Source organism: Doryrhamphus excisus, chromosome 1, assembly GCF_030265055.1.
Source record: "Doryrhamphus excisus isolate RoL2022-K1 chromosome 1, RoL_Dexc_1.0, whole genome shotgun sequence".
NCBI classification, from domain to species: domain Eukaryota; kingdom Metazoa; phylum Chordata; class Actinopteri; order Syngnathiformes; family Syngnathidae; genus Doryrhamphus; species Doryrhamphus excisus.
In genome coordinates this window covers 26,489,240-26,499,400 of record NC_080466.1, presented here as the reverse complement: position 1 = coordinate 26,499,400, position 10,161 = coordinate 26,489,240, and the positions used below count along the sequence as shown (strand labels likewise).

Sequence of the window (10,161 nt, the reverse complement as noted above, 5' to 3'; positions counted from 1 at the left end):
GTGGGCGGGACTACACGAATCTAGACCAATGATTGCGTTGCTTGAAGCTCTGATGTCAGAGAACAAACCAACTTTCTCAGGAGTTGGTGAGAGATTGAATTATTATTATTATTATTATTATTATTATTATTATTATTATTATTATTATTATTATTATTATTATTATTATTATTATTATTATTATTATTATTATTATTACTACTATTATTGTTATTATTATTATTATTATTATTACACTGTAAGTGGTCAGTGTAGGCAATTTGTTTCCATTTGGTGAGTCCGTTTTAAAAAAATAAATCCGGGTACGTTTGTGACGTCACACGCCGGTTTGCCACATGTGTCGGCGAGCATCGAGCAGGTCGTTGTGCTGACAGTCCACTTGAAATCTGTAAGTTTACCTCCTAATAATGAAATCAAGAAGACTGTTTGACAGGTGTAGTATTTATGTGAGCGTGTTTGCGTCAGGGACTGCAGGAAGTTTGAATCCGAGTGTGGCCATTCAAGGTTATTGGTTAACAGCGTCATACTTGCACCCCAGGTAGGCGAAGAGAGGTATGTGGCGAGTTGTTTTTGTAATAAAGGGCTACAATTTGTTTTATTAAGTGTTTTGCTGTGTTTTAGTTTCACGGTGCTTGCAAAATAAAAAGTGTTCAAGTGGAACTCCACGCAGTGATTATTGACGTCGAGGGCTGCTACAGTGAAACTCTACGCTCTTTTGGCGTCACCTTGTGGCGAGTGTGGTCATCAACATAAATGTCGTACATGCCCTCCTGGTGTTACCTGGAGATTCAGGTTTAAAGGATCTCTTGATCTTGCTTTTTGAGGAAGCTACACGGGATAGAATATCTGTATGGTTTGATGAAAAATTTTGTAATCTTAGACAGGCCTCAACAATTCGTTCTTTGGCCTCTTGAACATCGGAACACTTAAAGGCAGAAGCTAGCGGCTAGCTTTGCATTGCTGAGCACTTCAGTCCAAAGTTAGCACATCCGGGTGAGGAGGCGGCGGCACCCAGGAGATAAACATTTGGTATTCTTGTGGTTCTTCTTCTAAATTACCGCCCTCCCACCAAAGAAACCTTGAATAAGTACCACATTCTGGTGGAACTCGAAATTGATGCAACATTTTCTCATCCGTCTTGGCGACTTTGGAGTTACCAAACGTCGTTCTTCAGAATGTTGATGACCACTTTCGCCACAAGATGGCGCCAGAGGAGCGTCGAGTTTCACTGTAGCAGCCCTCGGCGTCAATCATCGCAGCCTTGAGTTTTATCGTGTAAGTACCAGTTGAACTCAACGCGGTGATCATTGACGCAGAGATTTGTGACATTGTTGATTTAAAAAAAAAAAAAACAGGCAAGGCAAGCAGTTAGGGGGTGGTACCCCCTCGGTAAAATGCCCTGGAACCAGGTTTGTGCTACCTGGGCGTGTCACAGTAACAAATTAACAATACATCAACGATATTGTCACATTATTTTGAGACCCCCTTTGTTCATGAATGCAATGAAAAAATACGGCATACAAAGGTAAGTACACCATATCAAAAGCAATAATGTGTTTAAAGGGGATCTGTTATGCTTTTTTTGATCTACAAATGTTAGAATATTACATCGCTATATGTTAGTGTGGGTCCAAAAAGGTTGGGGACCACAGTACAGTACAGTACAGTCCTTTCCGTATATCACCACAAGAGGGCAGTGTTGTTTCTCTTATGTTTATTTCCACGTTCCCCGATTGGCTCAAGTGTACTGCTAATGTTGATTAATGTTGCTTATTTTATTACAGAGCTGTTAAAGCATATAAAAATGCCTTGGGTCAAAATGCTGTTGAACAGACCTGCTTAAGATTAATGAGCAGGAAACCTAATTAAAACTAAACTTTGGTGATTATTGTAATTGTAATACGTTCATTAATGAATGCTATTTAATGAAGCAGCACATGACCATTGAAATATTGAGGAATTGTGTTTTTCCGCAGACCACCTCGGGGTTCTCTGGGAGTATCTGGACCAAGCAGCCATGGAGAGGTAAGTTTGGAATGTTGAATCGGGCGCCTTTACCGCCTTTAACAGACAAATCAAATTAGCGGCACCCCTCTTGGCAACATGGTCGTCGTGTATGGAAACGTCCACAAATAGTCTTCCAGGGTTCTCCTGGAATGATTAGGGCGATCAAACTGTCAGGGTATGAAACCACAGAGGGGCACGAGGCTGGGTGTGAAAACATAAAGGTGCTCATTACGATTACTTAGTCGCCATTGGCTAGCTAAAATTGCTACAAAATTGGCTTCTCCTGAGAATTCCAGCAAAGAAGACAGTAATTGTGATTCCTGTTAATCTCGCCTTCTGGCTTCTTGTCACTTTAGCTGTCGGCACCAATAAAAGAGCGGGTTAAAATGGACGGAGAAGACGCCATGCGGCAACACGCTTGAAGTCCTAAATGGTGCACAATAATAGCCGGGATGTAGCGCTAGCATACAAAGCACTTCCTCTTGCTCGGCCCAGCCAAGAGCCCGAGATGTTTCCTCCGTGTCCTGTTCGATTTAAGACGTGGAGATCGGACACATGTCATCGCCGAGGAGTTGGCACGGTGCAATGACGCTGAGGTTTGAAACCCCATTAAAAATTGTCACTTTATTTAAAACAGCTGCCTCACTAGCCGGTCCCACATCCTTCTGGAAAAGCAATCGAGGGTCTGAAGCTGATGCGGGACGGGGGACGGGGGGTGGGGGGTTAGACTTGGCCAAATGACATTCAAGCTGCGATTGTCCCAGTTGTTAAACTTTGCTTCCCCCTATATGACGTCTGGGGGCAATGAAAGCTTTTCATTTTCTTGTCAGCTGAATTACTAGCGTTGCGCGCCTCCAGACGCTGGGAATATTATTATTCATGAACATTTAAAAGCTGCCTAAACCGCCGTATTTGTGTGTGGGCCCGACCCTTGAGCCCATCGAAACCTAATTCAGTCAATGTGGACTGGATGATGTTGTGTCACAATGCCGCCTTGTCCTTTCTCAGTGTACACTTTTAATCAATGACACGTTCAGCGAGCATGCAACCCAGCAAGAATCTATTCTTATTCTTAATTTCATCCATAACAAGCTTTTATCTGTGGGATCGCTTAGTGTCTAGTGATTCACGTTGCCTATGTAACATGAAAGTGTGCGTGAGTCCTTCCATTTTAACCTTAATTATAAAGTACAAAGTACGCCAACACACACGCGCTGCAAAAGGATAAAAAAAGACGTTGAAAGGGATGCCAAAGCAAAGGAAAAGATGTGGTTTAAGTACAAAGGAAGAGAAGTACTACACAAGACAAAATGGGTTTGATCTTAAAAGGTCAAAAGGCCCCCTCCGTTCCGTCAGATGCTAGAACTCCAGGAACGGACTTGTACAAAATGCAGCTATGAAATACTAATGAACCGTTTATCTTTATCTTTGGGCATGAGGAGTCACTTTGCCAGAAAGATCAGGTTCAAAACCTCTAACAACGTTGCATGGTTTGGTATCCATGCTGTGGTCCTGCATTAACGCGTACACTGACGATAACACGTAATACTTACAGTATCTTGCAGTATTTGGATGATTTACAACACTATTGAAACGTCTTTTCGAGGCGCATTGATACAGTTGTGCTAGTCAACAACACTTAACGATCTTTGCTCTCGTCGGGATGGCTGTGTCTTCCAGCACAAGACGAGCATCTTGAGTCTTTTTGTAGCGAAATCGAGAGCTAGGTGCCCAGTCTTCCGTCTGTGAATGACGCTGAGGCTAGCGATTAGCGAGGTGTCGTGTTAGCTAGTATCAATGGTTTGGTATCCATGCTGTGGTCATGCATTAACACGTACACTGACGATAACACGTAATACTTACAGTATTTTGCTGTATTTGAATGATTTACAACATTATTGAAACGTCTTTTCGAGGCGCATTGATACAGTTATGCTAGTCAACAACAGTGGCGACAACACTTACGATCTTAGATCTCGTCGGGATGGCTGTGTCTTCCAGCACAAGACGAGCATCTTGAGACTTTGTAGCGAAATCGAGAGCTAGGTATCCACTCTTTCGTCTGTGAATGATGCTGAGGCTAGCGATTAGCGAGGTGTCATGTTAGCTAGTATCAATGGTTTGGTATCCATGCTGTGGTCCTGCATTAACACGTACACTGACGATAATACGTAATACTTACAGTATCTTGCTGTATTTGGATGATTTACAACAATATTGAAACGTCTTTTCGAGGCGCATTGATACAGTTATGCTAGTCAACAACAATGGCGACAACACTTAACAATCTTTGCTCTCGTCGGGATGGCTGTGTCTTCCAGCACGCAGTCTTTGTAGCGAAATCGAGAGCTAGGTATCCACTCTTTCTTCTGTGAATGACGCTGAGGCTAGCGATTAGCGAGGTGTTGTGTTAGCTAGTATCAATAGGAATGAATTTCTGGTAGTGTTTTAAAACATCAAATACAGCAATATACTGCAAACTATTACATGTTATCAGTGTATCAAATGATGTAATGTTTAGTTTTGTTTTTATAAACAGGGCTTCATAGTCAAAATAGGTGTAACCAAATGACAGCATTGTAAGCTAGCTGAAATTAACTAATTTTCCCGTGTTTTAACACACAGAAAAGGGAATGATCGGTGGTTCCTTTTTAAAGTTTAACATTTCTTTACCTCAATTTGTCACACAATTCCTTCTTTGTTTACCTTTTGAGTAAGAAACAACCCTTCCTTCGCAAGTCCGCCGTCAGTGCAAGATGTTGTTGTTTTGCTCCAACATCCATCCACTCCTTAGCGATCCACTCGTTGCTGTGCTATAAATGAATATGCCACGACTCTAGGGTGGATACTTCCCCTCCAATGTGTGTGTTTTGTCAGGTTGTCGCATCACATTTGCACTTTTGAGCAGAGCTCCAGTTTCAGAGCATATGAGACACGGTGGTTTGGCACTGGATTCTGGAAGAATGAACATGGACATCGGTCCATCCCTTTGCTTTTCTCCATTGACTTTTCTTACTTTTGAGCAAGCCATGGTTCTCATTTTAAGTACATTAAACTCCCATAGCAGTCGACCCGTGAGCATGATTATGTTATCATACGTCCCAATCACTTTTATTGATCACAGGTCTGTAAAGGGATCCGGACCGGGGTCTTCTATTTGGTGCTAACCGAGACAAAATCAGTTTTTTGTGGAAAACCAAACTGTACGAAACTTGGACATTCGAAAACCGAGCTTTGACTGGCCTTGTTATTTAGTTTTATCTCTTAGACCCTTTGATCAGTTAGCATTAAAGGCCATCCGATGAGATAAACTATTGAAATCGATAAATCAATAGTCAGACATGAAAACAAGCATCACGTTTACATGCGCTAATTTTTAAAGAACCAAGTACAAAAATGTTTAAGTCTCAAGTTGAGAACTGTTCTTGCAGAACCGATTTGAAGTCATTCATGGGCCACGGGACCCCAGTTACAGTCCTGATCTACAGCTTTGGTTCCATGTCACCTCACGTAGGATCCTATGAAGTGGATTTTCCATCAAAGACCAAATTCTCCCAACTACGCAGCATTAAAATCTTCATAGACTAAATCTCAATCATGGGCGGTCCCAGGTTAGATTAGAACTAAACCATTTTAATCTACACTTGTTTGACAGATGTAACGGGTTCTTGGATCCGCCTAATTCTCCATAGTCTGAAACCGAGAAATGCCTAAGCTGTCAGTCCCGCTTTTATGTTTCAGTTTGTGTTTACATCGATCTCGCGCAGCCTCATGCATGCAGTCCCACAAACACAACGCTGGTCTATGTGGACCGCTTTGTCTCAAACACGGAGCTGGCAATTTAGTCCTTATAGCATGCAGATGGTTGGTGTGACTCCAAGGTAAACGTTGACCGTGCCAGACGGAGTCCACGCTACCTGCCAGCAGCCTCCGCTCCACCACGGTCTGCTTGCGTTCACCAACGCCGCCGCCGTGCTCCATCCACGCACACACGGCGTCCAGTTTGTGTTGTGTTCGTGTTCCTGTGACGTCTCGGGATGAGTATAAACCAGCGTAGAAGGTTTATTGTTGCAGGTAGATGCAGTCAAGGCCTACAGCGACATGGGGCCAAAACACGGCTGTTTATTTGATCTTCAGCTCCAAAGCGTGTCTGGAGACTTGCAGGACAGGATGAATAACACATTTAGGAGGAAAGACAAGGCACAAAGCAAAATAATCAGCACCGGGGGCAGAAAAACGGAGGGGGGGGGGGCTTTTTGCAAGACCAGCACAAAAAAATCGTAAGAGCCAAAGAGTCGGCCGTCGTCTTGACGCTTGTTTTGGGGAGAAAAAAATATTTAGCAACTGTGCGAAACGAAGGAGAGGAAAGGCAAGAGTTTTGTTTTTGTCTATGAAAGTTAAAATGTTTGGCCTGGCCTCGTGCCATCATGCACCCCGTTCTTCTGGAGTTCTCCTCTTCTGGTGGGCCAGAACCAGAGGTCAGCTAACGTTGGTGTAAACACGTCACAACAGAGCACCAGAACGGAGAACATGGACCTGTCAAGAGGCCAAGGTGCTTTATCCGATGCTTTATGCGGAACGGAGAGCTGATCTAGCAGAACCTTGGCCAGCAGCATCAGTCTGCTGCTCTCGGTAAGATCCTGTATCCTCTTACATGTTTGAAACCCTTTTCGACAACACTGTCAAACTTGACTCTTGTGTTCCCACCTGATGACTAAAGCAGATAAGCTGCAACGTTTCGACTTTGACTTTTTGTTGTTGGGTTTGTTTAAACTGTAAAGGTTTTCTTTTCTATTTCTTCGCCTGCTTCCCGGTTCCCTGGTTCTTTGGACTGCTTTGCTTTCGGAGAAGTTATCAGTGAATTTAGAATAGAGACAGTTGAGGTGGCGGTTAGGATGCCTCCCTGGGGAGGTGCTCAGGGCACATTCGACTGGTACAAGACCTTAAGGCAGGGGTCTCAAACTCAATTTACCTGGGGGCCACCGGAGCTAGGTTCTGGCCGCATCAGGTTTTCAAAAAAAAAAAAACCATAATGCATTTATTAAAAACTGGGAAAAAAATCTATTAAAAAAAAAAACGATCTTCAATACTTTTGCTTCTGCTATACCCTACACTTTTTCAGTACTTTGGTTCCGGTTTTCCACACCAAAATATCTGATAAAACATTCCACTGTTCTCAAATATCTTAATTTTTATTTTTCTATACACAAAATAAGATTAAAAATAAATAAATAAACTAAGAATAAAGACAATAAATCAATCAGTAATAAATAAGTAAAATAATAATAAAACAACAAATAAGAAAAACGTAAGAAACCACATACAGTTGGTAGAGAAATGATTTTTTTCAGATTCAAATGTACAGTATTAACAGTTATTTAACCTTTAACTTGAACATTAATGAAACTTAATCATTTGACCCAATTAGCAAGTTAGCATCGTACTCAGTTCCATCTGGGAGCAGCGTGGTAACTTTAACAACATGTTTGATGAGATGCTTTATGTTGACGTGTATTTTCCCTTTTATTCCAAATCATTTCCTGCATTTATTTGTACCCAGCGTCATAAGCCTTTAGTTTCATTGCTAATCCAAAGCAAAACAGGGCGGGGTAACAGGGTAGGGTAACAGTATGGGCGGGGCAAAATCATGTTAATTGTGTCCGGTGTGCACACAGCTTTAAGCTGTCATTTCAACATTAAACTTTGGTATCAAGGTGGGGGCCTTAAACTAGCGTCTTGTGGGCCGCATTTGGCCCGCGGGCCGTGTGTTTGAGACCCCTGGTGAAAACAATACCCAACCATAGCAAAGTCAGATTGGCAACTTGGTACCACAAAGGCCGCTGTCTCCATCGCCTGATGAATAAGGACACAAACAGACCTGAAAACCTTGTTTAGCGTGTTTTGCCTTGGTTTGCGTACACGTCTTGGTTATCCTACAATATGGCGCATTGCGGCCCGCGGGCCACGAGTTTGAGGCCCCTGCCTTAAGGGAAGACCCAGAACGGTTTGGAAAGACTCTCTCAGCTGGTTTAGATTCATTGGAGAGGAGCTGGATAAAGCAGCCAAGCAGACGGAAGCTCGGGCTTCTCGTCTTAGCCTGCGACCCGACCTTGGATAAGTGAAAAAAGATGGCTGGATGGATAGGATCTCGTACGTAACTCAGAAACTCTAAAACCCGGACTGCCGTACACCCAAGACCACCTGTATACAATGGATAATAGTCGCAAAACTTGGATAACATATTAGCATGGTTAATAAACGGCACACAACCGTTGCTCTGGTTGAACGCTGCGTAATCAGCACGGGCCGCAGTTTTCAGATGCTATTTAGATAAGCAAGGCTAGCAAATGAGGCTTTGCCGTTCCAGCAGCCAGCTCTTAATGGTATTCCAGCAGCCAAGCGTGTTTCTTTCTAGTGGTTAGAGGAGCTTAGGCCACTTCCTGGGGCACGGGCCGAGCACGTTTTATAACATTCTCCCCTTGCCGTGTAATTGCGGCGTTATTGCCGTGAAATGTTGGACTGCGCACTCTGTGAGTTCAGGTTTGGGCAAGGCACCAGTGTGTGTCTTGGGTGCTTTTCAGGACTTTTTTTTTTTGTTTTGTTTGGCGCGTCAAGATCCTGCTAAATAATACAAACACGACTCCAGCTCCATTTTTTGTGGACAAACATAGTCGGCCACTATTATGCTCATTGCATTCGCTTTTATTCTTTTCTAAACTATATTAGGAAAGCAGGAAGTGAACAAATGTAACTGTTACTGATTACTGAATTTTAAATTAATTTACAATTTTTTATTTAAATTTTAAAAAGTAAAATAAAATGGAAAAATAACTTAAATTGGGAAAGCAGGAAGTGAACAAATGTAACAGTTACTGATCACTGATTTTTTAATTAATTAAAAAAGAATTAATTAAATTTAAAGTAAAATAAAATGAAAAATAACTTAAATTATATTTGGAAAGCAGGAGGTGAACAAATGTAACAGTTACTGATTACTGAATTTTAAATTAAACATTTTTTAATTAAATTTAAATTTAAAAAAGTTAAATAAAATGAAAAATAACTTGAATTATATTAGGAAAGCAGGAAGTGAACAAATGTAACAGTTACTGATTCCTGAATTTTAAATTAATTTTGAAATGTTTACATTTTTTCAATTAAAGTAAAATTAAAAAAAGTAAAATAAAATGAAAAATAACTTAAACTATATTAGGAAAGCAGGAAGTGAACAAATGTAACAGTTACTGATTGTAAAAGTACCAGATGGAGGGGTAGGATTTAATAAGCTTTGCTTCTTCCTACTCCTTTTGGACATGTGGAACTGTGAACTGATTATGGGATGCATTCAATTGTAATCTGATGCATGTTCAAATGAAATATTACCATTACCATTTCTGGAACAGAGCTTTGCATGATTCATAGTTCAACCAAAAACCCTCTGGAGGGTAAGTCTCTGGAGAAACTAAATCCCAACTTGAAGTTGCTGAGGGTGGCTCCCTCACATGATGGGTAAATATTGTGATTAATTCACATTTGCAAGGTAATCGGGGTCAGGTTCTGTGACAGAATCTGAAAGACCAACCTTTACCCAGACAGAGGAGTGATAATAAGAATACAAATCAGGAGTGGCTCACTGATCAACTTCAAGGAACCCGCACCTTTTTTGTAAATCTCCAATTTTCTGCTGGGTAACTGGACCACTTCCACGCTTACTGTGAGATCAGCCAGTCATGCAGGGTGAAGTGAAACTGCTCCGGGGGGGAGGGTGGATGACTGCGGCTCGCTAACAACTGGAGCTTTGGCACCTGTAGGTGGGTGGCCCAGGGCGGGTGTCCCCGCTGACTAAACAAACACGACACCCGCGCAACCTCTCCCACAGTCACGGGATAATACATGGCGGCACTCACCTGAGAAGCGTGACATGTGACGTGTGATGACTTCCTCCTGAGGAAGAAAGTGTTGTTGTTCCAATGCTTTCCTGCAGATGGCGGTCTTGCTCTGATGGTCTAGAACCGACCGTGTGAGGCCTCCTTGCCAATGGGTGACTTTTAACAAGTCTATGCAAATGACAGCATGAATCTTCCATTTTCTGTTGGCCTGATATCAAATATTATGTCACAAAAAAATTTGGAGGAGGTGACAACTATGGTGGCC

The 10,161-nt window shown here is 42.1% G+C and overlaps 1 protein-coding gene across 4 annotated transcripts in view; it reads left to right on the top strand.

The window, feature by feature from the left end:
- Positions 1-314: 314 nt before the first annotated feature.
- Positions 315-10,161, top strand: part of LOC131120346 (runt-related transcription factor 2-like) — a 116,346-nt gene continuing 106,499 nt past the window's right edge. For 2 of the 4 annotated variants that reach the window (XM_058065225.1, XM_058065219.1), the window contains exons 1-3: positions 323-388; positions 466-552; positions 1,977-2,025. The gene's annotated coding sequence lies outside the window, so the exon portion shown is untranslated. Of the gene's footprint in view, positions 389-465; positions 553-1,360; positions 1,526-1,976; positions 2,026-10,161 lie in introns of those variants that run through there. The other 2 variants (XM_058065220.1, XM_058065223.1) reach the window with 2 other exon arrangements.